The 27,693-nt window shown below is 44.9% G+C and overlaps 19 non-coding genes across 19 annotated transcripts; all 19 read right to left on the reverse strand.

The window, feature by feature from the left end:
- Window positions 1–3,713: 3,713 nt before the first annotated feature.
- On the reverse strand, window positions 3,714–3,785 carry TRNAA-UGC (transfer RNA alanine (anticodon UGC)). The gene has a single exon. It is a non-coding gene; the product is annotated as a tRNA-Ala (tRNA).
- A 4,281-nt stretch (window positions 3,786–8,066) lies between these two features.
- On the reverse strand, window positions 8,067–8,138 carry TRNAA-UGC (transfer RNA alanine (anticodon UGC)). The gene has a single exon. It is a non-coding gene; the product is annotated as a tRNA-Ala (tRNA).
- Window positions 8,139–10,175: 2,037 nt separating this feature from the next.
- On the reverse strand, window positions 10,176–10,247 carry TRNAA-UGC (transfer RNA alanine (anticodon UGC)). Its single transcript has one exon. It is a non-coding gene; the product is annotated as a tRNA-Ala (tRNA).
- A 1,905-nt stretch (window positions 10,248–12,152) lies between these two features.
- TRNAA-UGC (transfer RNA alanine (anticodon UGC)) lies at window positions 12,153–12,224 on the reverse strand. Its single transcript has one exon. It is a non-coding gene; the product is annotated as a tRNA-Ala (tRNA).
- Window positions 12,225–12,284: 60 nt separating this feature from the next.
- On the reverse strand, window positions 12,285–12,356 carry TRNAA-UGC (transfer RNA alanine (anticodon UGC)). The gene has a single exon. It is a non-coding gene; the product is annotated as a tRNA-Ala (tRNA).
- A 1,248-nt stretch (window positions 12,357–13,604) lies between these two features.
- Window positions 13,605–13,676, reverse strand: TRNAA-UGC (transfer RNA alanine (anticodon UGC)). The gene has a single exon. It is a non-coding gene; the product is annotated as a tRNA-Ala (tRNA).
- A 1,231-nt stretch (window positions 13,677–14,907) lies between these two features.
- On the reverse strand, window positions 14,908–14,979 carry TRNAA-UGC (transfer RNA alanine (anticodon UGC)). Its single transcript has one exon. It is a non-coding gene; the product is annotated as a tRNA-Ala (tRNA).
- A 192-nt stretch (window positions 14,980–15,171) lies between these two features.
- Window positions 15,172–15,243, reverse strand: TRNAA-UGC (transfer RNA alanine (anticodon UGC)). The gene has a single exon. It is a non-coding gene; the product is annotated as a tRNA-Ala (tRNA).
- Window positions 15,244–18,994: 3,751 nt separating this feature from the next.
- On the reverse strand, window positions 18,995–19,066 carry TRNAA-UGC (transfer RNA alanine (anticodon UGC)). Its single transcript has one exon. It is a non-coding gene; the product is annotated as a tRNA-Ala (tRNA).
- A 587-nt stretch (window positions 19,067–19,653) lies between these two features.
- Window positions 19,654–19,725, reverse strand: TRNAA-UGC (transfer RNA alanine (anticodon UGC)). Its single transcript has one exon. It is a non-coding gene; the product is annotated as a tRNA-Ala (tRNA).
- A 1,374-nt stretch (window positions 19,726–21,099) lies between these two features.
- Window positions 21,100–21,171, reverse strand: TRNAT-UGU (transfer RNA threonine (anticodon UGU)). The gene has a single exon. It is a non-coding gene; the product is annotated as a tRNA-Thr (tRNA).
- Window positions 21,172–21,494: 323 nt separating this feature from the next.
- On the reverse strand, window positions 21,495–21,566 carry TRNAA-UGC (transfer RNA alanine (anticodon UGC)). Its single transcript has one exon. It is a non-coding gene; the product is annotated as a tRNA-Ala (tRNA).
- Window positions 21,567–22,021: 455 nt separating this feature from the next.
- TRNAA-UGC (transfer RNA alanine (anticodon UGC)) lies at window positions 22,022–22,093 on the reverse strand. The gene has a single exon. It is a non-coding gene; the product is annotated as a tRNA-Ala (tRNA).
- A 587-nt stretch (window positions 22,094–22,680) lies between these two features.
- TRNAA-UGC (transfer RNA alanine (anticodon UGC)) lies at window positions 22,681–22,752 on the reverse strand. Its single transcript has one exon. It is a non-coding gene; the product is annotated as a tRNA-Ala (tRNA).
- Window positions 22,753–24,126: 1,374 nt separating this feature from the next.
- Window positions 24,127–24,198, reverse strand: TRNAT-UGU (transfer RNA threonine (anticodon UGU)). Its single transcript has one exon. It is a non-coding gene; the product is annotated as a tRNA-Thr (tRNA).
- A 323-nt stretch (window positions 24,199–24,521) lies between these two features.
- TRNAA-UGC (transfer RNA alanine (anticodon UGC)) lies at window positions 24,522–24,593 on the reverse strand. The gene has a single exon. It is a non-coding gene; the product is annotated as a tRNA-Ala (tRNA).
- Window positions 24,594–26,231: 1,638 nt separating this feature from the next.
- On the reverse strand, window positions 26,232–26,303 carry TRNAT-UGU (transfer RNA threonine (anticodon UGU)). The gene has a single exon. It is a non-coding gene; the product is annotated as a tRNA-Thr (tRNA).
- Window positions 26,304–26,626: 323 nt separating this feature from the next.
- Window positions 26,627–26,698, reverse strand: TRNAA-UGC (transfer RNA alanine (anticodon UGC)). The gene has a single exon. It is a non-coding gene; the product is annotated as a tRNA-Ala (tRNA).
- A 716-nt stretch (window positions 26,699–27,414) lies between these two features.
- Window positions 27,415–27,486, reverse strand: TRNAA-UGC (transfer RNA alanine (anticodon UGC)). The gene has a single exon. It is a non-coding gene; the product is annotated as a tRNA-Ala (tRNA).
- Window positions 27,487–27,693: the final 207 nt, after the last annotated feature.

The raw sequence follows: 27,693 nt of genomic DNA on the forward strand, positions 1-27,693 counted from the left end.
TTAGACTAAAACCGCGAAATAGAGATACCGCGGGTTGAACCCGGGACTTCTCACATGCAAAGCGAGCGCTCTTCCACTGAGCTATATCCACTTCGGATGTCGAAGTGGAGATCATTGAAAAATTAAATACTTTTAGACTAAACCCGCGAAATGGATATACCGGGGGTTGAAGCCGGGACTTCTCACATGCGAATCGAGCGCTCTTCCACCGATCTATATCCCTTTCGGATGTACAAGTAGAGAGCATCGATAAAATGAATTCTTTTAGACTAAAACCTCGAAATGGAGATACCGGGGGCTGAACCCGGGACTTCTCACATGCAAAGCGAGCGCTCTTCCACTGAGCTATATCCACTTCGGATGTACAAGTGGAGATCATTGCAAAATTAAATACTTTTAGACTAAACCCGCGAAATGGATATACCGGGGGTTGAACCACGGACTTCTCACATGCGAAGCGAGCGCTCTTCCACCGATCTATATCCCCTTCGGATGTACAAGTAGAGAGCATCGATAAAATGAATACTTTTAGACTAAAACCGCGAAATGGAGATACCGGGGGATGAACCCGGGACTTCTCACATGCGAAGCGAGCGCACTTCCACTGATCTATATCCCCTTCGGATGTACAAGTAGAGATCATAGTAAAATTACATACTTTTAGAATAAAACCGCGAAATCGAGATACCGGGGGTTGAACCCGGGACTTCTCACATGCAAAGCGAGCGCTCTTCCACTGAGCTATATCCACTTCGGATGTCGAAGTAGAGATCATCGTAAAAATAAATACTTTTAGACTAAAACCGCGAAATGGAGATACCGCGGGTTGAACCCGGGACTTCTCACATGCAAAGCGAGCGCTCTTCCACTGAGCTATATCCACTTCGGATGTACAAGTGGAGATCATCGTAAAATTAAATACTTTTAGACTAAAACCGCGAAATAGAGATACCGGGGGTTGAACCCAGGACTTCTCACATGCAAAGCGAGCGCTCTTCCACTGAGCTATATCCACTTCGGATGTCGAAGTAGAGATCATCGTAAAATTAAATAATTTTAGACTAAAACCGCGAAATAGAGATACCGCGGGTTGAACCCGGGACTTCTCACATGCAAAGCGAGCGGTCTTCCACTGAGCTATATCCACTTCGGATGTACAAGTGGAGATCATCGTAAAATTAAATACTTTTAGACTAAAACCGCGAAATAGATATACCGCGGGTTGAACCCGGGACTTCTCACATGCAAAGCGAGCGCTCTTCCACTGAGCTATATCCACTTCGGATGTCGAAGTGGAGATCATTGAAAAATTAAATACTTTTAGACTAAACCCGCGAAATGGATATACCGGGGGTTGAAGCCGGGACTTCTCACATGCGAATCGAGCGCTCTTCCACCGATCTATATCCCTTTCGGATGTACAAGTAGAGAGCATCGATAAAATGAATACTTTTAGACTAAAACCGCGAAATGGAGATACCGGGGCTGAACCCGGGACTTCTCACATGCAAAGCGAGCGCTCTTCCACTGAGCTATATCCACTTCGGATGTACAAGTGGAGATCATTGCAAAATTAAATACTTTTAGACTAAACCCGCTAAATGGATATACCCGGGGGTTGAACCACGGACTTCTCACATGCGAAGCGAGCGCTCTTCCACCGATCTATATCCCCTTCGGATGTACAAGTAGAGAGCATCGATAAAATGAATACTTTTAGACTAAAACCGCGAAATGGAGATACCGGGGGATGAACCCGGGACTTCTCACATGCGAAGCGAGCGCACTTCCACTGATCTATATCCCCTTCGGATGTACAAGTAGAGATCATAGTAAAATTACATACTTTTAGAATAAAACCGCGAAATCGAGATACCGGGGGTTGAACCCGGGACTTCTCACATGCAAAGCGAGCGCTCTTCCACTGAGCTATATCCACTTCGGATGTACAAGTGGAGATCATTGCAAAATTAAATACTTTTAGACTAAACCCGCGAAATGGATATACCGGGGGTTGAACCCGGGACTTCTCACAAGCAAAGCTAGCGCTCTTCCACTGATCTATATCCCCTTTGGATGTACAAGTAGAGATCATTGCAAAATTAAATACTTTTAGAATAAAACCGCGAAATCGAGATACCGGGGGTTGAACCCGGGACTCCTCACATGCAAAGCGAGCGCTCTTCCACTGATCTATATCCCCTTCGGATGTACAAGTAGAGATCATAGTAAAATTACATACTTTTAGAATAAAACCGCGAAATGGAGATACCGCGGGTTGAACCAGGGACTTCTCACATGCAGAGCGAGCGCTCTTCCACTGAGCTATATCCACTTCGGATGTACAAGTGGAGATCATCGTAAAATTATATACTTTTAGACTAAAACCGCGAAATAGAGATACCGGGGGTTGAACCCAGGACTTCTCACATGCAAAGCGAGCGCTCTTCCACTGAGCTATATCCACTTCGGATGTCGAAGTAGAGATCATCGTAAAATTAAATACTTTTAGACTAAAACCGCGAAATAGAGATACCGCGGGTTGAACCCGGGACTTCTCACATGCAAAGCGAGCGGTCTTCCACTGAGCTATATCCACTTCGGATGTACAAGTGGAGATCATCGTAAAATTAAATACTTTTAGACTAAAACCGCGAAATAGAGATACCGCGGGTTGAACCCGGGACTTCTCACATGCAAAGCGAGCGCTCTTCCACTGAGCTATATCCACTTCGGATGTCGAAGTGGAGATCATTGAAAAATTAAATACTTTTAGACTAAACCCGCGAAATGGATATACCGGGGGTTGAAGCCGGGACTTCTCACATGCGAATCGAGCGCTCTTCCACCGATCTATATCCCTTTCGGATGTACAAGTAGAGAGCATCGATAAAATGAATACTTTTAGACTAAAACCGCGAAATGGACATACCGGGGGCTGAACCCGGGACTTCTCACATGCAAAGCGAGCGCTCTTCCACTGAGCTATATCCACTTCGGATGTCGAAGTAGAGATCATCGTAAAAAAACTACTTTTGGACTAAGACCGCGAAATGGAGATACCGGGTGTTGAACCCGGCACTTCTCACGTGCAAAGCTAGCGCTCTTCCACTGATCTATATCCCCTTCGGATGTACAAGTAGAGATCATTGCAAAATTAAATACTTTTAGACTAAACCCGCGAAATGGATATACCGGGGATTGAACCCGGGACTTCTCACATGCAAAGCGAGCGCTCTTCCACTGAGCTTTATCCACTTCGGATGTACAAGTGGAGATCATCGTAAAATTAAATACTTTTAGACTAAAACCGCGAAATAGAGATACCGGGGGCTTAACCCGAGACTTCTCACATGCGAAGCGAGCGCTCTTCCACTGAGCTATATCCACTTCGGATGTACAAGTGGAGATCATCGTAAAAAAAATACTTTTGGACTAAAACCGCGAAATGGAGATACCGGGTGTTGAACCCGGGACTTCTCACATGCAAAGCGAGCGCTCTTCCACTGAACTATATCCACTTCGGATGTACAAGTGGAGATCATCGTAAAATTAAATACTTTTAGACTAAAACCGCGAAATGGAGATACCGGGGGTTGAACCAGGGACTTCTTACATGCAAAGCGAGCGCTCTTCCACTGAGCTATATCCACTTCGGATGTACAAGTGGAGATCATCGTAAAATTAAATACTTTTAGACTAAAACCGCGAAATGGAGATACCGGGGGTTGAACCCGGGACTTCTCACATGCAAAGCGAGCGCTCTTCCACTGAGCTATATCCACTTCGGATGTACAAGTGGAGATCATTGCAAAATTAAATACTTTTAGACTAAACCCGCGAAATGGATATACCGGGGGTTGAACCCGGGACTTCTCACAAGCAAAGCTAGCGCTCTTCCACTGATCTATATCCCCTTTGGATGTACAAGTAGAGATCATTGCAAAATTAAATACTTTTAGAATAAAACCGCGAAATCGAGATACCGGGGGTTGAACCCGGGACTCCTCACATGCAAAGCGAGCGCTCTTCCACTGATCTATATCCCCTTCGGATGTACAAGTAGAGATCATAGTAAAATTACATACTTTTAGAATAAAACCGCGAAATGGAGATACCGCGGGTTGAACCAGGGACTTCTCACATGCAGAGCGAGCGCTCTTCCACTGAGCTATATCCACTTCGGATGTACAAGTGGAGATCATCGTAAAATTAAATACTTTTAGACTAAAACCGCGAAATAGAGATACCGGGGGTTGAACCCAGGACTTCTCACATGCAAAGCGAGCGCTCTTCCACTGAGCTATATCCACTTCGGATGTCGAAGTAGAGATCATCGTAAAATTAAATACTTTTAGACTAAAACCGCGAAATAGAGATACCGCGGGTTGAACCCGGGACTTCTCACATGCAAAGCGAGCGGTCTTCCACTGAGCTATATCCACTTCGGATGTACAAGTGGAGATCATCGTAAAATTAAATACTTTTAGACTAAAACCGCGAAATAGAGATACCGCGGGTTGAACCCGGGACTTCTCACATGCAAAGCGAGCGCTCTTCCACTGAGCTATATCCACTTCGGATGTCGAAGTGGAGATCATTGAAAAATTAAATACTTTTAGACTAAACCCGCGAAATGGATATACCGGGGGTTGAAGCCGGGACTTCTCACATGCGAATCGAGCGCTCTTCCACCGATCTATATCCCTTTCGGATGTACAAGTAGAGAGCATCGATAAAATGAATACTTTTAGACTAAAACCGCGAAATGGAGATACCGGGGGCTGAACCCGGGACTTCTCACATGCAAAGCGAGCGCTCTTCCACTGAGCTATATCCACTTCGGATGTCGAAGTAGAGATCATCGTAAAAAAACTACTTTTGGACTAAGACCGCGAAATGGAGATACCGGGTGTTGAACCCGGCACTTCTCACGTGCAAAGCTAGCGCTCTTCCACTGATCTATATCCCCTTCGGATGTACAAGTAGAGATCATTGCAAAATTAAATACTTTTAGACTAAACCCGCGAAATGGATATACCGGGGATTGAACCCGGGACTTCTCACATGCAAAGCGAGCGCTCTTCCACTGAGCTTTATCCACTTCGGATGTACAAGTGGAGATCATCGTAAAATTAAATACTTTTAGACTAAAACCGCGAAATAGAGATACCGGGGGCTTAACCCGAGACTTCTCACATGCGAAGCGAGCGCTCTTCCACTGAGCTATATCCACTTCGGATGTACAAGTGGAGATCATCGTAAAAAAAATACTTTTGGACTAAAACCGCGAAATGGAGATACCGGGTGTTGAACCCGGGACTTCTCACATGCAAAGCGAGCGCTCTTCCACTGAACTATATCCACTTCGGATGTACAAGTGGAGATCATCGTAAAATTAAATACTTTTAGACTAAAACCGCGAAATGGAGATACCGGGGGTTGAACCAGGGACTTCTCACATGCAAAGCGAGCGCTCTTCCACTGAGCTATATCCACTTCGGATGTACAAGTGGAGATCATCGTAAAATTAAATACTTTTAGACTAAAACCGCGAAATGGAGATACCGGGGGTTGAACCCGGGACTTCTCACATGCAAAGCTAGCGCTCTTCCAATGAGCTTTATCCACTTCGGATGTACAAGTGGAGATCATTGCAAAATTAAATACTTTTAGACTAAACCCGCGAAATGGATATACCGGGGGTTGAACCCGGGACTTCTCACAAGCAAAGCTAGCGCTCTTCCACTGATCTATATCCCCTTTGGATGTACAAGTAGAGATCATTGCAAAATTAAATACTTTTAGACTAAACCCGCGAAATGGATATACCGGGGGTTGAACCCGGGACTTCTCACATGCAAAGCTAGCGCTCTTCCACTGATCTATATCCCCTTTGGATGTACAAGTAGAGATCATAGTAAAATTGAATACTTTTAGACTAAAACCGCGAAATCGAGATACCAGGGGGTTGAACCAGGGACTTCTCACATGCAAAGCGAGCGCTCTTCCACTGAGCTATATCCACTTCGGATGTACAAGTAGAGATCATTGCAAAATTAAATACTTTTAGACTAAACCCGCGAAATGGATATACCGGGGGTTGAACCCGGGACTTCTCACATGCAAAGCTAGCGCTCTTCCACTGAGCTATATCCCCTTCGGGTGTACAAGTAGAGATCATCGAAAAATAAATACTTTTAGACTAAAACCGCGAAATCGATATACCAGGGGGTTGAACCAGGGACTTCTCACATGCAAAGCGAGCGCTCTTCCACTGATCTATATCCCCTTCGGATGTACAAGTAGAGATCATAGTAAAATTACATACTTTTAGAATAAAACCGCGAAATCGAGATACCGGGGGTTGAACCCGGGACTTCTCACATGCAAAGCGAGCGCTCTTTCACTGAGCTATGTCCACTTCGGATGTCGAAGTAGAGATCATCGTAAAAATAAATACTTTTAGACTAAAACCGCGAAATGGAGATACCGCGGGTTGAACCCGGGACTTCTCACATGCAAAGCGAGCGCTCTTCCACTGAGCTATATCCACTTCGGATGTACAAGTGGAGATCATCGTAAAATTAAATTCTTTTAGACTAAAACCGCGAAATAGAGATACCGGGGGTTGAACCCAGGACTTCTCACATGCAAAGCGAGCGCTCTTCCACTGAGCTATATCCACTTCGGATGTCGAAGTAGAGATCATCGTAAAATTAAATACTTTTAGACTAAAACCGCGAAATAGAGATACCGCGGGTTGAACCAGGGACTTCTCACATGCAAAGCGAGCGGTCTTCCACTGAGCTATATCCACTTCGGATGTACAAGTGGAGATCATCGTAAAATTTAATACTTTTAGACTAAAACCGCGAAATGGAGATACCGCGGGTTGAACCCGGGACTTCTCACATGCAAAGCGAGCGCTCTTCCACTGAGCTATATCCACTTCGGATGTACAAGTGGAGATCATCGTAAAATTAAATACTTTTAGACTAAACCCGCGAAATGGATATACCGGGGGTTGAAGCCGGGACTTCTCACATGCGAATCGAGCGCTCTTCCACCGATCTATATCCCTTTCGGATGTACAAGTAGAGAGCATCGATAAAATGAATACTTTTAGACTAAAACCGCGAAATGGAGATCCCGGTGGCTGAACCCGGGACTTCTCACATGCAAAGCGAGCGCTCTTCCACTGAGCTATATCCACTTCGGATGTACAAGTGGAGATCATTGCAAAATTAAATACTTTTAGACTAAACCCGCGAAATGGATATACCGGGGGTTGAACCAGGGACTTCTCACATGCGAAGCGAGCGCTCTTCCACCGATCTATATCCCCTTCGGATGTACAAGTAGAGAGCATCGATAAAATGAATACTTTTAGACTAAAACCGCGAAATGGAGATACCGGGGGATGAACCCGGGACTTCTCACATGCGAAGCGAGCGCACTTCCACTGATCTATATCCCCTTCGGATGTACAAGTAGAGATCATAGTAAAATTACATACTTTTAGAATAAAACCGCGCAATCGAGATACCGGGGGTTGAACCCGGGACTTCTCACATGCAAAGCGAGCGCTCTTCCACTGAGCTATATCCACTTCGGATGTCGAAGTAGAGATCATCGTAAAAATAAATACTTTTAGACTAAAACCGCGAAATGGAGATACCGCGGGTTGAACCCGGGACTTCTCACATGCAAAGCGAGCGCTCTTCCACTGAGCTATATCCACTTCGGATGAACAAGTGGAGATCATCGTAAAATTAAATACTTTTAGACTAAAACCGCGAAATAGAGATACCGTGGGTTGAACCCAGGACTTCTAACATGCAAAGCGAGCGCTCTTCCACTGAGCTATATCCACTTCGGATGTCGAAGTAGAGATCATCGTAAAATTAAATACTTTTAGACTAAAACCGCGAAATCGAGATACCGGGGGTTGAAACCGGGACTTCTCACATGCAAAGCGAGCGCTCTTCCACTGAGCTATATCCACTTCGGATGTCGAAGTAGAGATCATCGTAAAAAAATACTTTTGGACTAAAACCGCGAAATGGAGATACCGGGTGTTGAACCCGGGACTTCTCACATGCAAAGCGAGCGCTCTTCCACTGAGCTATATCCACTTCGGATGTACAAGTGGAGATCATCGTAAAATTAAATACTTTTAGACTAAAACCGCGAAATGGAGATACCGGGGGTTGAACCAGGGACTTCTCACATGCAAAGCGAGCGCTCTTCCACTGAGCTATATCCACTTCGGATGTACAAGTGGAGATCATCGTAAAATTAAATACTTTTAGACTAAAACCGCGAAATGGAGATACCGGGGGATGAACCCGGGACTTCTCACATGCAAAGCTAGCGCTCTTCCACTGAGCGTTATCCACTTCGGATGTACAAGTGGAGATCATCGTAAAATTAAATACTTTTAGACTAAAACCGCGAAATAGAGATACCGGGGGCTTAACCCGAGACTTCTCACATGCAAAGCGAGCGCTCTTCCACTGAGCTATATCCACTTCGGATGTACAAGTGGAGATCATCGTAAAAAAAATACTTTTGGACTAAAACCGCGAAATGGAGATACCGGGTGTTGAACCCGGGACTTCTCACATGCAAAGCGAGCGCTCTTCCACTGAACTATATCCACTTCGGATGTACAAGTGGAGATCATCGTAAAATTAAATACTTTTAGACTAAAACCGCGAAATGGAGATACCGGGGGTTGAACCAGGGACTTCTCACATGCAAAGCGAGCGCTCTTCCACTGAGCTATATCCACTTCGGATGTACAAGTGGAGATCATCGTAAAATTAAATACTTTTAGACTAAAACCGCGAAATGGAGATACCGGGGGTTGAACCCGGGACTTCTCACATGCAAAGCTAGCGCTCTTCCAATGAGCTTTATCCACTTCGGATGTACAAGTGGAGATCATTGCAAAATTAAATACTTTTAGACTAAACCCGCGAAATGGATATACCGGGGGTTGAACCCGGAACTTCTCACATGCAAAGCTAGCGCTCTTCCACTGATCTATATCCCCTTTGGATGTACAAGTAGAGATCATTGCAAAATTAAATACTTTTAGACTAAACCCGTGAAATGGATATACCGGGGGTTGAACCCGGGACTTCTCACATGCAAAGCTAGCGCTCTTCCACTGATCTATATCCCCTTTGGAGGTACAAGTAGAGATCATAGTAAAATTGAATACTTTTAGACTAAAACCGCGAAATCGAGATACCAGGGGGTTGAACCAGGGACTTCTCACATGCAAAGCGAGCGCTCTTCCACTGAGCTATATCCACTTCGGATGTACAAGTAGAGATCATTACAAAATTAAATACTTTTAGGATAAACCCGCGAAATGGATATACCGGGGGTTGTACCCGGGACTTCTCACATGCAAAGCTAGCTCTCTTCCACTGAGCTATATCCCCTTCGGGTGTACAAGTAGAGATCATCGAAAAATAAATACTTTTAGACTAAAACCGCGAAATCGATATACCAGGGGGTTGAACCAGGGACTTCTCACATGCAAAGCGATGCTCTTCCACTGAGCTATATCCACTTCGGATGTACAAGTGGAGATCATTGCAAAATTAAATACTTTTAGACTAAACCCGCGAAATGGATATACCGGGGGTTGAACCAGGGACTTCTCACATGCGAAGCGAGCGCTCTTCCACCGATCTATATCCCCTTCGGATGTACAAGTAGAGAGCATCGATAAAATGAATACTTTTAGACTAAAACCGCGAAATGGAGATACCGGGGGATGAACCCGGGACTTCTCACATGCGAAGCGAGCGCACTTCCACTGATCTATATCCCCTTCGGATGTACAAGTAGAGATCATAGTAAAATTACATACTTTTAGAATAAAACCGCGAAATCGAGGTACCGGGGGTTGAACCCGGGACTTCTCACATGCAAAGCGAGCGCTCTTCCACTGAGCTATATCCACTTCGGATGTCGAAGTAGAGATCATCGTAAAATTAAATACTTTTAGACTAAAACCGCGAAATCGAGATACCGGGGGTTGAAACCGGGACTTCTCACATGCAAAGCGAGCGCTCTTCCACTGAGCTATATCCACTTCGGATGTCGAAGTAGAGATCATCGTAAAAAAATACTTTTGGACTAAAACCGCGAAATGGAGATACCGGGTGTTGAACCCGGGACTTCTCACATGCAAAGCGAGCGCTCTTCCACTGAGCTATATCCACTTCGGATGTACAAGTGGAGATCATCGTAAAATTAAATACTTTTAGACTAAAACCGCGAAATGGAGATACCGGGGGTTGAACCAGGGACTTCTCACATGCAAAGCGAGCGCTCTTCCACTGAGCTATATCCACTTCGGATGTACAAGTGGAGATCATCGTAAAATTAAATACTTTTAGACTAAAACCGCGAAATGGAGATACCGGGGGTTGAACCCGGGACTTCTCACATGCAAAGCTAGCGCTCTTCCACTGAGCTTTATCCACTTCGGATGTACAAGTGGAGATCATCGTAAAATTAAATACTTTTAGACTAAAACCGCGAAATTGAGATACCGGGGGCTTAACCCGAGACTTCTCACATGCAAAGCGAGCGCTCTTCCACTGAGCTATATCCACTTCGGATGTACAAGTGGAGATCATCGTAAAAAAAATACTTTTGGACTAAAACCGCGAAATGGAGATACCGGGTGTTGAACCCGGGACTTCTCACATGCAAAGCGAGCGCTCTTCCACTGAACTATATCCACTTCGGATGTACAAGTGGAGATCATCGTAAAATTAAATACTTTTAGACTAAAACCGCGAAATGGAGATACCGGGGGTTGAACCAGGGACTTCTCACATGCAAAGCGAGCGCTCTTCCACTGAGCTATATCCACTTCGGATGTACAAGTGGAGATCATCGTAAAATTAAATACTTTTAGACTAAAACCGCGAAATGGAGATACCGGGGGTTGAACCCGGGACTTCTCACATGCAAAGCTAGCGCTCTTCCAATGAGCTTTATCCACTTCGGATGTACAAGTGGAGATCATTGCAAAATTAAATACTTTTAGACTAAACCCGCGAAATGGATATACCGGGGGTTGAACCCGGAACTTCTCACATGCAAAGCTAGCGCTCTTCCACTGATCTATATCCCCTTTGGATGTACAAGTAGAGATCATTGCAAAATTAAATACTTTTAGACTAAACCCGTGAAATGGATATACCGGGGGTTGAACCCGGGACTTCTCACATGCAAAGCTAGCGCTCTTCCACTGATCTATATCCCCTTTGGATGTACAAGTAGAGATCATAGTAAAATTGAATACTTTTAGACTAAAACCGCGAAATCGAGATACCAGGGGGTTGAACCAGGGACTTCTCACATGCAAAGCGAGCGCTCTTCCACTGAGCTATATCCACTTCGGATGTACAAGTAGAGATCATTACAAAATTAAATACTTTTAGGATAAACCCGCGAAATGGATATACCGGGGGTTGTACCCGGGACTTCTCACATGCAAAGCTAGCTCTCTTCCACTGAGCTATATCCCCTTCGGGTGTACAAGTAGAGATCATCGAAAAATAAATACTTTTAGACTAAAACCGCGAAATCGATATACCAGGGGGTTGAACCAGGGACTTCTCACATGCAAAGCGATGCTCTTCCACTGAGCTATATCCACTTCGGATGTACAAGTGGAGATCATTGCAAAATTAAATACTTTTAGACTAAACCCGCGAAATGGATATACCGGGGGTTGAACCAGGGACTTCTCACATGCGAAGCGAGCGCTCTTCCACCGATCTATATCCCCTTCGGATGTACAAGTAGAGAGCATCGATAAAATGAATACTTTTAGACTAAAACCGCGAAATGGAGATACCGGGGGATGAACCCGGGACTTCTCACATGCGAAGCGAGCGCACTTCCACTGATCTATATCCCCTTCGGATGTACAAGTAGAGATCATAGTAAAATTACATACTTTTAGAATAAAACCGCGAAATCGAGGTACCGGGGGTTGAACCCGGGACTTCTCACATGCAAAGCGAGCGCTCTTCCACTGAGCTATATCCACTTCGGATGTCGAAGTAGAGATCATCGTTAAAAAATACTTTTGGACTAAAACCGCGAAATGGAGATACCGGGTGTTGAACCCGGGACTTCTCACATGCAAAGCGAGCGCTCTTCCACTGAGCTATATCCACTTCGGATGTACAAGTGGAGATCATCGTAAAATTAAATACTTTTAGACTAAAACCGCGAAATGGAGATACCGGGGGTTGAACCAGGGACCTCTCACATGCAAAGCGAGCGCTCTTCCACTGAGCTATATCCACTTCGGATGTAGAAGTGGAGATCATCGTAAAATTAAATACTTTTAGACTAAAACCGCGAAATGGAGATACCGGGGGTTGAACCCGGGACTTCTCACATGCAAAGCTAGCGCTCTTCCACTGAGCTTTATCCACTTCGGATGTACAAGTGGAGATCATCGTAAAATTAAATACTTTTAGACTAAAACCGCGAAATAGAGATACCGGGGGCTTAACCCGAGACTTCTCACATGCAAAGCGAGCGCTCTTCCACTGAGCTATATCCACTTCGGATGTACAAGTGGAGATCATCGTAAAAAAAATACTTTTGGACTAAAACCGCGAAATGGAGATACCGGGTGTTGAACCCGGGACTTCTCACATGCAAAGCGAGCGCTCTTCCACTGAACTATATCCACTTCGGATGTACATGTGGAGATCATCGTAAAATTAAATACTTTTAGACTAAAACCGCGAAATGGAGATACCGGGGGTTGAACCAGGGACTTCTCACATGCAAAGCGAGCGCTCTACCACTGAGCTATATCCACTTCGGATGTACAAGTGGAGATCATCGTAAAATTAAATACTTTTAGACTAAAACCGCGAAATGGAGATACCGGGGGTTGAACCCGGGACTTCTCACATGCAAAGCTAGCGCTCTTCCAATGAGCTTTATCCACTTCGGATGTACAAGTGGAGATCATTGCAAAATTAAATACTTTTAGACTAAACCCGCGAAATGGATATACCGGGGGTTGAACCCGGAACTTCTCACATGCAAAGCTAGCGCTCTTCCACTGATCTATATCCCCTTTGGATGTACAAGTAGAGATCATTGCAAAATTAAATACTTTTAGACTAAACCCTTGAAATGGATATACCGGGGGTTGAACCCGGGACTTCTCACATGCAAAGCTAGCGCTCTTCCACTGATCTATATCCCCTTTGGATGTACAAGTAGAGATCATAGTAAAATTGAATACTTTTAGACTAAAACCGCGAAATCGAGATACCAGGGGGTTGAACCAGGGACTTCTCACATGCAAAGCGAGCGCTCTTCCACTGAGCTATATCCACTTCGGATGTACAAGTAGAGATCATTGCAAAATTAAATACTTTTAGACTAAAACCGCGAAATAGAGATACCGGGGGTTGAACCCGGGACTTCTCACATGCAAAGCTAGCGCTCTTCCACTGAGCTATATCCACTTCGGATGTACAAGTGGAGATCATCGTAAAATTAAATACTTTTAGACTAAAACCGCGAAATAGAGATACCGGGGGTTGAACCCGGGACTTCTCACATGCAAAGCGAGCGCTCTTCCACTGAGCTATATCCCCTTCGGATGTACAAGTGGAGATCATCGTAAAATTAAATACTTTTAGACTAAAACCGCGAAATGGAGATACCGGGGGTTGAACCAGGGACTTCTCCCATGCAAAGCTAGCGCTCTTCCACTGAGCTTTATCCACTTCGGATGTACAAGTGGAGATCATCGTAAATTAAATACTTTTAGACTAAAACCGCGAAATGGAGATACCGGGGGTTGAACCAGGGACTTCTCACATGCAAAGCGAGCGCTCTTCCACTGAGCTATATCCACTTCGGATGTACAAGTGGAGATCATCGTAAAATTAAATACTTTTAGACTAAAACCGCGAAATGGAGATACCGGGGGCTGAACCCGGGACTTCTCACATGCGAAGCGAGCGCACTTCCACTGATCTATATCCCCTTCGGACGTACAAGTAGAGATCATAGTAAAATTAAATACTTTTAGACTAAAACCGCGAAATCGAGATACCAGGGGGTTGAACCAGGGACTTCTCACATGCAAAGCGAGCGCTCTTCCACTGAGCTATATCCACTTCGGATGAACAAGTGGAGATCATTGCAAAATTAAATACTTTTAGACTAAACCCGCGAAATGGATATACCGGGGGTTGAACCCGGGACTTCTCACATGCAAAGCTAGAGCTCTTCCACTGAGCTATATCCACTTCGGATGTACAAGTGGAGATCATCGTAAAAAATACTTTTAGACTAAAACCGCGAAATGGAGATACCGGGGGTTGTACCCGCAAAGCTAGCGCACTTCCACTGATCTATATCCCCTTCGGACGTACAAGTAGAGATCATAGTAAAATTAAATACTTTTAGACTAAAACCGCGAAATGGAGATACCGTGGGTTGAACCAGGGACTTCTCACATGCAAAGCGAGCGCTCTTCCACTGAGCTATATCCACTTCGGATGAACAAGTGGAGATCATTGCAAAATTAAATACGTTTAGACTAAACCCGCGAAATGGATATACCGGGGGTTGAACCCGGGACTTCTCACATGCAAAGCTAGCGCTCTTCCACCGATCTATATCCCTTTCGGGTGTACAAGTAGAGATCATCGAAAAATAAATACTTTTAGACTAAAACCGCGAAATCGATATACAAGGGGGTTGAACCAGGGACTTCTCACATGCAAAGCTATCGCTCTTCCACTGAGCTATATCCCCTTCGGATGTACAAGGAGAGATCATAGTAAAATTAAATACTTTTAGACTAAAACCGCGAAATGGAGATACCGGGTGTTGAACCCGGGACTTCTCACATGCAAAGCGAGCGCTCTTCCACTGAGCTATATCCACTTCGGATGTACAAGTGGAGATCATCGTAAAATTAAATACTTTTAGACTAAAACCGCGAAATGGAGATACCGGGGGTTGAACCCGGGACTTCTCACATGCAAAGCTAGCGCTCTTCCAATGAGCTTTATCCACTTCGGATGTACAAGTGGAGATCATCGTAAAATTAAATACTTTTAGACTAAAACCGCGAAATAGAGATACCGGGGGTTGAACCCGGGACTTCTCACATGCAAAGCGAGCGCTCTTCCACTGAGCTATATCACCTTCGGATGTACAAGTGGAGATCATTGTAAAATTAAATACTTTTAGACTAAAACCGCGAAATGGAGATACCGGGGGTTGAACCCGGGACTTCTCACATGCAAAGCTAGCGCTCTTCCAATGAGCTTTATCCACTTCGTATGTACAAGTGGAGATCATCGTAAAATTAAATACTTTTAGACTAAAACCGCGAAATAGAGATACCGGGGGCTGAACCCGAGACTTCTCACATGCAAAGCGAGCGCTCTTCCACTGAGCTATATCCACTTCGGATGTACAAGTGGAGATCATTGAAAAATTAAATACTTTTAGACTAAAACCGCGAAATAGAGATACCGCGGGTTGAACCCGGGACTTCTCACATGCAAAGCGAGCGCTCTTCCACTGAGCTATATCCACTTCGGATGTACAAGTGGAGATCATCGTAAAATTAAATACTTTTAGACTAAACCCGCGAAATGGATATACCGGGGGTTGAAGCCGGGATTTCTCACATGCGAATCGAGCGCTCTTCCACCGATCTATATCCCTTTCGGATGTACAAGTAGAGAGCATCGATAAAATGAATACTTTTAGACTAAAACCGCGAAATGGAGATACCGGGGGCTGAACCCGGGACTTCTCACATGCAAAGCGAGCGCTCTTCCACTGAGCTATATCCACTTCGGATGTACAAGTGGAGATCATTGCAAAATTAAATACTTTTAGACTAAAACCGCGAAATGGAGATACCGGGGGATGAACCCGGGACTTCTCACATGCGAAGCGAGCGCACTTCCACTGATCTATATCCCCTTCGGATGTACAAGTAGAGATCATAGTAAAATTACATACTTTTAGAATAAAACCGCGAAATCGAGATACCGGGGGTTGAACCCGGGACTTCTCACATGCAAAGCGAGCGCTCTTCCACTGAGCTATATCCACTCCGGATGTACAAGTGGAGATCATCGTAAAATTAAATACTTTTAGACTAAAACCGCGAAATAGAGATACCGGGGGTTGAACCCAGGACTTCTCACATGCAAAGCGAGCGCTCTTCCACTGAGCTATATCCACTTCGGATGTCGAAGTAGAGATCATCGAAAATTAAATACTTTTAGACTAAACCCGCGAAAAGGATATACCGGGGGTTGAAGTCGGGACTTCTCACATGCGAATCGAGCGCTCTTCCACCGATCTATATCCCCTTCGGATGTACAAGTAGAGAGCATCGATAAAATGAATACTTTTAGACTAAAACCGCGAAATGGAGATACCGGGGGATGAACCCAGGACTTCTCACATGCAAAGCGAGCGCTCTTCCACTGAGCTATATCCACTTCGGATGTCGAAGTAGAGATCATCGTAAAAATAAATACTTTTAGACTAAAACCGCGAAATGGAGATACCGCGGGTTGAACCCAGGACTTCTCACATGCAAAGCGAGCGCTCTTCCACTGAGCTATATCCACTTCGGATGTCGAAGTAGAGATCATCGAAAATTAAATACTTTTAGACTAAACCCGCGAAAAGGATATACCGGGGGTTGAAGTCGGGACTTCTCACATGCGAATCGAGCGCTCTTCCACCGATCTATATCCCCTTCGGATGTACAAGTAGAGATCATAGTAAAATTACATACTTTTAGAACAAAACCGCGAAATCGAGATACCGGGGGTTGAACCCGGGACTTCTCACATGCAAAGCGAGCGCTCTTCCACTGATCTATATCCCCTTCGGATGTACAAGTAGAGATCATAGTAAAATTACATACTTTTAGAATAAAACCGCGAAATCGAGATACCGGGGGTTGAACCCGGGACTTCTCACATGCAAAGCGAGCGCTCTTCCACTGAGCTATATCCACTTCGGATGTCGAAGTAGAGATCATCGTAAAAATAAATACTTTTAGACTAAAACCGCGAAATGGAGATACCGCGGGTTGAACCCAGGACTTCTCACATGCAAAGCGAGCGCTCTTCCACTGAGCTATATCCACTTCGGATGTCGAAGTAGAGATCATCGAAAATTAAATACTTTTAGACTAAACCCGCGAAAAGGATATACCGGGGGTTGAAGTCGGGACTTCTCACATGCGAATCGAGCACTCTTCCACCGATCTATATCCCCTTCGGATGTACAAGTAGAGAGATCGATAAAATGAATACTTTTAGACTAAAACCGCGAAATGGAGATACCGGGGGATGAACCCGGGACTTCTCTGATGCGAAGCGAGCGCACTTCCACTGATCTATATCCCCTTCGGATGTACAAGTAGAGATCATAGTAAAATTACATACTTTTAGAACAAAACCGTGAAATCGAGATACCGGGGGTTGAACCCGGGACTTCTCACATGCAAAGCGAGCGCTCTTCCACTGAGCTATATCCACTTCGGATGTACAAGTGGAGATCATCGTAAAATTAAATACTTTTAGACTAAAACCGCGAAATAGAGATACCGGGGGTTGAACCCAGGACTTCTCACATGCAAAGCGAGCGCTCTTCCACTGAGCTATATCCACTTCGGATGTCGAAGTAGAGATCATCGTAAAATTAAATACTTTTAGACTAAAACCGCGAAATAGAGATACCGCGGGTTGAACCCGGGACTTCTCACATGCAAAGCGAGCGGTCTTCCACTGAGCTATATCCACTTCGGATGTACAAGTGGAGATCATCGAAAAATAAAAATACTTTTAGACTAAACCCGCGAAAAGGATATACCGGGGGTTGAAGCCGGGACTTCCACATGCGAATCGAGCGCTCTTCCACCGAACTATATCCCTTTCGGATGTACAAGTAGAGAGCATCGATAAAATGAATACTTTTAGACTAAAACCGCGAAATCGAGATACCGGGGGTTGAACCCGGGACTTCTCACATGCAAAGCGAGCGCTCTTCCACTGAGCTATATCCACTTCGGATGTCGAAGTAGAGATCATCGTAAAAATAAATACTTTTAGACTAAAACCGCGAAATCGAGATACCGCGGGTTGAACCCGGGACTTCTCACATGCAAAGCGAGCGCTCTTCCACTGAGCTATATCCACTTCGGATGTACAAGTGGAGATCATCGTAAAATTAAATACTTTTAGACTAAAACCACGAAATAGAGATACCGGGGGTTGAACCCAGGACTTCTCACATGCAAAGCGAGCGCTCTTCCACTGAGCTATATCCACTTCGGATGTCGAAGTAGAGATCATCGTAAAATTAAATACTTTTAGACTAAAACCGCGAAATTGAGATACCGCGGGTTGAACCCGGGACTTCTCACATGAAAAGCGAGCGGTCTTCCACTGAGCTATATCCACTTCGGATGTAGAAGTGGAGATCATCGTAAAATTAAATACTTTTAGACTAAACCCGCGATAAGGATATACCGGGGGTTGAAGTCGGGACTTCTCACATGCGAATCGAGCGCTCTTCCACCGATCTATATCCCCTTCGGATGTACAAGTAGAGAGCATCGATAAAATGAATACTTTTAGACTAAAACCGCGAAATCGAGATACCGCGGGTTGAACCCGGGACTTCTCACATGCAAAGCGAGCGCTCTTCCACTGAGCTATATCCACTTCGGATGTACAAGTGGAGATCATCGTAAAATTAAATACTTTTAGACTAAAACCGCGAAATAGAGATACCGGGGGTTGAACCCAGGACTTCTCACATGCAAAGCGAGCGCTCTTCCACTGAGCTATATCCACTTCGGATGTCGAAGTAGAGATCATCGAAAATTAAATACTTTTAGACTAAACCCGCGAAAAGGATATACCGGGGGTTGAACCCGGGACTTCTCACATGCAAAGCGAGCGCTCTTCCACTGAGCTATATCCCCTTCGGATGTACAAGTGGAGATCATCGTAAAATTAAATACTTTTAGACTAAAACCGCGAAATGGAGATACCGGGGGTTGAACCCGGGACTTCTCACATGCGAATCGAGCGCTCTTCCACCGATCTATATCCACTTCGGATGTACAAGTAGAGATCATAGTAAAACTAAATACTTTTAGACTAAAACCGCGAAATGGAGATACCGGGGGTTGAACCCGGGACTTCTCACATACAAAGCGAGCGCTCTTCCACTGACCTATATCCCCTTCGGATGTACAAGTGGAGATCATCGTAAAATTAAATACTTTTAGACTAAAACCGCGAAATGGAGATACCGGGGGTTGAACCAGGGACTTCTCACATGCAAAGCGAGCGCTCTTCCACTGAGCTATATCCACTTCGGATGAACAAGTGGAGATCATTGCAAAATTAAATACTTTTAGACTAAACCTGCGAAATGGATATACCGGGGGTTAAAGCCGGGACTTCTCACATGCGAAACGAGCGCTCTTCCACCGATCTATATCCGTTTCGGATGTCCAAGTAGAGATCATCGAAAAATAAATACTTTTAGACTAAAACCGCGAAATGGAGATACCGGGGGTTGAACCCGGGACTTCTCACATGCAAAGCGAGCGCTCTTCCACTGAGCTATATCCCCTTCGGATGTACAAGTGGAGATCATCGTAAAATTAAATACTTTTAGACTAAAACCGCGAAATGGAGATACCGTGGGTTGAACCCAGGACTTCTCACATGCAAAGCGAGCGCTCTTCCACTGAGCTATATCCACTTCGGATGTACAAGTGGAGATCATCGTAAAATTAAATACTTTTAGACTAAAACCGCGAAATAGAGATACCGGGGGTTGAACCCAGGACTTCTCACATGCAAAGCGAGCGCTCTTCCACTGAGCTATATCCACTTCGGATGTCGAAGTAGAGATCATCGAAAATTAAATACTTTTAGACTAAACCCGCGAAAAGGATATACCGGGGGTTGAAGTCGGGACTTCTCACATGCGAATCGAGCGCTCTTCCACCGATCTATATCCCCTTCGGATGTACAAGTAGAGAGCATCGATAAAATGAATACTTTTAGACTAAAACCGCGAAATGGAGATACCGGGGGATGAACCCGGGACTTCTCTGATGCGAAGCGAGCGTACTTCCACTGATCTATATCCCCTTCGGATGTACAAGTAGAGATCATAGTAAAATTACATACTTTTAGAACAAAACCGCGAAATCGAGATACCGGGGGTTGAACCCGGGACTTCTCACATGCAAAGCGAGCGCTCTTCCACTGAGCTATATCCACTTCGGATGTACAAGTGGAGATCATAGTAAAATTAAATACTTTTAGACTAAAACCGCGAAAAAGAGATACCGGGGGTTGAACCCAGGACTTCTCACATGCAAAGCGAGCGCTCTTCCACTGAGCTATATCCACTTCGGATGTCGAAGTAGAGATCATCGAAAATTAAATACTTTTAGACTAAACCCGCGAAAAGGATATACCGGGGGTTGAAGCCGGGACTTCCACATGCGAATCGAGCGCTCTTCCACCGATCTATATCCCTTTCGGATGTACAAGTAGAGAGCATCGATAAAATGAATACTTTTAGACTAAAACCGCGAAATCGAGATACCGGGGGTTGAACCCGGGACTTCTCACATGCAAAGCGAGCGCTCTTCCACTGAGCTATATCCACTTCGGATGTCGAAGTAGAGATCATCGTAAAAATAAATACTTTTAGACTAAAACCGCGAAATGGAGATACCGCGGGTTGAACCCGGGACTTCTCACATGCAAAGCGAGCGCTCTTCCATTGAGCTATATCCACTTCGGATGTACAAGTGGAGATCATCGTAAAAAATACTTTTAGACTAAAACCGCGAAATGGAGATACCGGGGGTTGAACCCGGGACTTCTCACATGCGAATCGAGCGCTCTTCCACCGATCTATATCCACTTCGGATGTACAAGTAGAGATCATAGTAAAACTAAATACTTTTAGACTAAAACCGCGAAATGGAGATACCGGGGGTTGAACCCGGGACTTCTCACATACAAAGCGAGCGCTCTTCCACTGAGCTATATCCCCTTCGGATGTACAAGTGGAGATCATCGTAAAATTAAATACTTTTAGACTAAAACCGCGAAATGGAGATACCGGGGGTTGAACCAGGGACTTCTCACATGCAAAGCGAGCGCTCTTCCACTGAGCTATATCCACTTCGGATGAACAAGTGGAGATCATTGCAAAATTAAATACTTTTAGACTAAACCTGCGAAATGGATATACCGGGGGTTAAAGCCGGGACTTCTCACATGCGAAACGAGCGCTCTTCCACCGATCTATATCCGTTTCGGATGTCCAAGTAGAGATCATCGAAAAATAAATACTTTTAGACTAAAACCGCGAAATGGAGATACCGGGGGTTGAACCCGGGACTTCTCACATGCAAAGCGAGCGCTCTTCCACTGAGCTATATCCCCTTCGGATGTACAAGTGGAGATCATCGTAAAATTAAATACTTTTAGACTAAAACCGCGAAATGGAGATACCGTGGGTTGAACCCGGGACTTCTCACATGCAAAGCGAGCGCTCTTCCACCGATCTATATCCCCTTCGGATGTACAAGTAGAGAGCATCGATAAAATGAATACTTTTAGACTAAAACCGCGAAATCGAGATACCGCGGGTTGAACCCGGGACTTCTCACATGCAAAGCGAGCGCTCTTCCACTGAGCTATATCCACTTCGGATGTACAAGTGGAGATCATCGTAAAATTAAATACTTTTAGACTAAAACCGCGAAATAGAGATACCGGGGGTTGAACCCAGGACTTCTCACATGCAAAGCGAGCGCTCTTCCACTGAGCTATATCCACTTCGGATGTCGAAGTAGAGATCATCGAAAATTAAATACTTTTAGACTAAACCCGCGAAAAGGATATACCGGGGGTTGAACCCGGGACTTCTCACATGCAAAGCGAGCGCTCTTCCACTGAGCTATATCCCCTTCGGATGTACAAGTGGAGATCATCGTAAAATTAAATACTTTTAGACTAAAACCGCGAAATGGAGATACCGGGGGTTGAACCCGGGACTTCTCACATGCGAATCGAGCGCTCTTCCACCGATCTATATCCACTTCGGATGTACAAGTAGAGATCATAGTAAAACTAAATACTTTTAGACTAAAACCGCGAAATGGAGATACCGGGGGTTGAACCCGGGACTTCTCACATACAAAGCGAGCGCTCTTCCACTGACCTATATCCCCTTCGGATGTACAAGTGGAGATCATCGTAAAATTAAATACTTTTAGACTAAAACCGCGAAATGGAGATACCGGGGGTTGAACCAGGGACTTCTCACATGCAAAGCGAGCGCTCTTCCACTGAGCTATATCCACTTCGGATGAACAAGTGGAGATCATTGCAAAATTAAATACTTTTAGACTAAACCTGCGAAATGGATATACCGGGGGTTAAAGCCGGGACTTCTCACATGCGAAACGAGCGCTCTTCCACCGATCTATATCCGTTTCGGATGTCCAAGTAGAGATCATCGAAAAATAAATACTTTTAGACTAAAACCGCGAAATGGAGATACCGGGGGTTGAACCCGGGACTTCTCACATGCAAAGCGAGCGCTCTTCCACTGAGCTATATCCCCTTCGGATGTACAAGTGGAGATCATCGTAAAATTAAATACTTTTAGACTAAAACCGCGAAATGGAGATACCGTGGGTTGAACCCAGGACTTCTCACATGCAAAGCGAGCGCTCTTCCACTGAGCTATATCCACTTCGGATGTACAAGTGGAGATCATCGTAAAATTAAATACTTTTAGACTAAAACCGCGAAATAGAGATACCGGGGGTTGAACCCAGGACTTCTCACATGCAAAGCGAGCGCTCTTCCACTGAGCTATATCCACTTCGGATGTCGAAGTAGAGATCATCGAAAATTAAATACTTTTAGACTAAACCCGCGAAAAGGATATACCGGGGGTTGAAGTCGGGACTTCTCACATGCGAATCGAGCGCTCTTCCACCGATCTATATCCCCTTCGGATGTACAAGAAGAGAGCATCGATAAAATGAATACTTTTAGACTAAAACCGCGAAATGGAGATACCGGGGGATGAACCCGGGACTTCTCTGATGCGAAGCGAGCGTACTTCCACTGATCTATATCCCCTTCGGATGTACAAGTAGAGATCATAGTAAAATTACATACTTTTAGAACAAAACCGCGAAATCGAGATACCGGGGGTTGAACCCGGGACTTCTCACATGCAAAGCGAGCGCTCTTCCACTGAGCTATATCCACTTCGGATGTACAAGTGGAGATCATAGTAAAATTAAATACTTTTAGACTAAAACCGCGAAATAGAGATACCGGGGGTTGAACCCAGGACTTCTCACATGCAAAGCGAGCGCTCTTCCACTGAGCTATATCCACTTCGGATGTCGAAGTAGAGATCATCGAAAATTAAATACTTTTAGACTAAACCCGCGAAAAGGATATACCGGGGGTTGAAGCCGGGACTTCCACATGCGAATCGAGCGCTCTTCCACCGATCTATATCCCTTTCGGATGTACAAGTAGAGAGCATCGATAAAATGAATACTTTTAGACTAAAACCGCGAAATCGAGATACCGGGGGTTGAACCCGGGACTTCTCACATGCAAAGCGAGCGCTCTTCCACTGAGCTATATCCACTTCGGATGTCGAAGTAGAGATCATCGTAAAAATAAATACTTTTAGACTAAAACCGCGAAATGGAGATACCGCGGGTTGAACCCGGGACTTCTCACATGCAAAGCGAGCGCTCTTCCATTGAGCTATATCCACTTCGGATGTACAAGTGGAGATCATCGTAAAAAATACTTTTAGACTAAAACCGCGAAATGGAGATACCGGGGGTTGAACCCGGGACTTCTCACATGCGAATCGAGCGCTCTTCCACCGATCTATATCCACTTCGGATGTACAAGTAGAGATCATAGTAAAACTAAATACTTTTAGACTAAAACCGCGAAATGGAGATACCGGGGGTTGAACCCGGGACTTCTCACATACAAAGCGAGCGCTCTTCCACTGAGCTATATCCCCTTCGGATGTACAAGTGGAGATCATCGTAAAATTAAATACTTTTAGACTAAAACCGCGAAATGGAGATACCGGGGGTTGAACCAGGGACTTCTCACATGCAAAGCGAGCGCTCTTCCACTGAGCTATATCCACTTCGGATGAACAAGTGGAGATCATTGCAAAATTAAATACTTTTAGACTAAACCTGCGAAATGGATATACCGGGGGTTAAAGCCGGGACTTCTCACATGCGAAACGAGCGCTCTTCCACCGATCTATATCCGTTTCGGATGTCCAAGTAGAGATCATCGAAAAATAAATACTTTTAGACTAAAACCGCGAAATGGAGATACCGGGGGTTGAACCCGGGACTTCTCACATGCAAAGCGAGCGCTCTTCCACTGAGCTATATCCCCTTCGGATGTACAAGTGGAGATCATCGTAAAATTAAATACTTTTAGACTAAAACCGCGAAATGGAGATACCGTGGGTTGAACCCGGGACTTCTCACATGCAAAGCGAGCGCTCTTCCACTGAGCTATATCCACTTCGGATGTACAAGTGGAGATCATCGTAAAATTAAATACTTTTAGACTAAAACCGCGAAATAGAGATACCGGGGGTTGAACCCAGGACTTCTCACATGCAAAGCGAGCGCTCTTCCACTGAGCTATATCCACTTCGGATGTCGAAGTAGAGATCATCGAAAATTAAATACTTTTAGACTAAACCCGCGAAAAGGATATACCGGGGGTTGAAGTCGGGACTTCTCACATGCGAATCGAGCGCTCTTCCACCGATCTATATCCCCTTCGGATGTACAAGTAGAGAGCATCGATAAAATGAATACTTTTAGACTAAAACCGCGAAATGGAGATACCGGGGGATGAACCCGGGACTTCTCTGATGCGAAGCGAGCGCACTTCCACTGATCTATATCCCCTTCGGATGTACAAGTAGAGATCATAGTAAAATTACATACTTTTAGAACAAAACCGCGAAATCGAGATACCGGGGGTTGAACCCGGGACTTCTCACATGCAAAGCGAGCGCTCTTCCACTGAGCTATATCCACTTCGGATGTACAAGTGGAGATCATCGTAAAATTAAATACTTTTAGACTAAAACCGCGAAATAGAGATACCGGGGGTTGAACCCAGGACTTCTCACATGCAAAGCGAGCGCTCTTCCACTGAGCTATATCCACTTCGGATGTCGAAGTAGAGATCATCGAAAATTAAATACTTTTAGACTAAACCCGCGAAAAGGATATACCGGGGGTTGAAGCCGGGACTTCCACATGCGAATCGAGCGCTCTTCCACCGATCTATATCCCTTTCGGATGTACAAGTAGAGAGCATCGATAAAATGAATACTTTTAGACTAGAACCGCGAAATCGAGATACCGGGGGTTGAACCCGGGACTTCTCACATGCAAAGCGAGCGCTCTTCCACTGAGCTATATCCACTTCGGATGTCGAAGTAGAGATCATCGTAAAAATAAATACTTTTAGACTAAAACCGCGAAATGGAGATACCGCGGGTTGAACCCGGGACTTCTCACATGCAAAGCGAGCGCTCTTCCATTGAGCTATATCCACTTCGGATGTACAAGTGGAGATCATCGTAAAATTAAATACTTTTAGACTAAAACCGCGAAATAGAGATACCGGGGGTTGAACCCAGGACTTCTCACATGCAAAGCGAGCGCTCTTCCACTGAGCTATATCCACTTCGGATGTCGAAGTAGAGATCATCGTAAAAATAAATACTTTTAGACTAAAACCGCGAAATGGAGATACCGCGGGTTGAACCCGGGACTTCTCACATGCAAAGCGAGCGCTCTTCCATTGAGCTATATCCACTTCGGATGTACAAGTGGAGATCATCGTAAAAAATACTTTTAGACTAAAACCGCGAAATGGAGATACCGGGGGTTGAACCCGGGACTTCTCACATGCGAATCGAGCGCTCTTCCACCGATCTATATCCACTTCGGATGTACAAGTAGAGATCATAGTAAAACTAAATACTTTTAGACTAAAACCGCGAAATGGAGATACCGGGGGTTGAACCCGGGACTTCTCACATACAAAGCGAGCGCTCTTCCACTGAGCTATATCCCCTTCGGATGTACAAGTGGAGATCATCGTAAAATTAAATACTTTTAGACTAAAACCGCGAAATGGAGATACCGGGGGTTGAACCAGGGACTTCTCACATGCAAAGCGAGCGCTCTTCCACTGAGCTATATCCACTTCGGATGAACAAGTGGAGATCATTGCAAAATTAAATACTTTTAGACTAAACCTGCGAAATGGATATACCGGGGGTTAAAGCCGGGACTTCTCACATGCGAAACGAGCGCTCTTCCACCGATCTATATCCGTTTCGGATGTCCAAGTAGAGATCATCGAAAAATAAATACTTTTAGACTAAAACCGCGAAATGGAGATACCGGGGGTTGAACCCGGGACTTCTCACATGCAAAGCGAGCGCTCTTCCACTGAGCTATATCCCCTTCGGATGTACAAGTGGAGATCATCGTAAAATTAAATACTTTTAGACTAAAACCGCGAAATGGAGATACCGTGGGTTGAACCCAGGACTTCTCACATGCAAAGCGAGCGCTCTTCCACTGAGCTATATCCACTTCGGATGTACAAGTGGAGATCATCGTAAAATTAAATACTTTTAGACTAAAACCGCGAAATAGAGATACCGGGGGTTGAACCCAGGACTTCTCACATGCAAAGCGAGCGCTCTTCCACTGAGCTATATCCACTTCGGATGTCGAAGTAGAGATCATCGAAAATTAAACACTTTTAGACTAAACCCGCGAAAAGGATATACCGGGGGTTGAAGTCGGGACTTCTCACATGCGAATCGAGCGCTCTTCCACCGATCTATATCCCCTTCGGATGTACAAGTAGAGAGCATCGATAAAATGAATACTTTTAGACTAAAACCGCGAAATCGAGATACCGGGGGTTGAACCCGGGACTTCTCACATGCAAAGCGAGCGCTCTTCCACTGAGCTATATCCACTTCGGATGTACAAGTGGAGATCATCGTAAAAAATACTTTTAGACTAAAACCGCGAAATGGAGATACCGGGGGTTGAACCCGGGACTTCTCACATGCGAATCGAGCGCTCTTCCACCGATCTATATCCACTTCGGATGTACAAGTAGAGATCATAGTAAAACTAAATACTTTCAGACTAAAACCGCGAAATGGAGATACCGGGGGTTGAACCCGGGACTTCTCACATGCAAAGCGAGCGCTCTTCCACTGAGCTATATCCCCTTCGGATGTACAAGTGGAGATCATCGTAAAATTAAATACTTTTAGACTAAAACCGCGAAATGGAGATACCGGGGGTTGAACCAGGGACTTCTCACATGCAAAGCGAGCGCTCTTCCACTGAGCTATATCCACTTCGGATGAACAAGTGGAGATCATTGCAAAATTAAATACTTTTAGACTAAACCTGCGAAATGGATATACCGGGGG

Source organism: Phalangium opilio, unplaced genomic scaffold, assembly GCF_054372755.1.
Source record: "Phalangium opilio isolate 3A_F unplaced genomic scaffold, DU_Popi_V2 ptg000060l_1, whole genome shotgun sequence".
NCBI lineage: Eukaryota > Metazoa > Arthropoda > Arachnida > Opiliones > Phalangiidae > Phalangium > Phalangium opilio.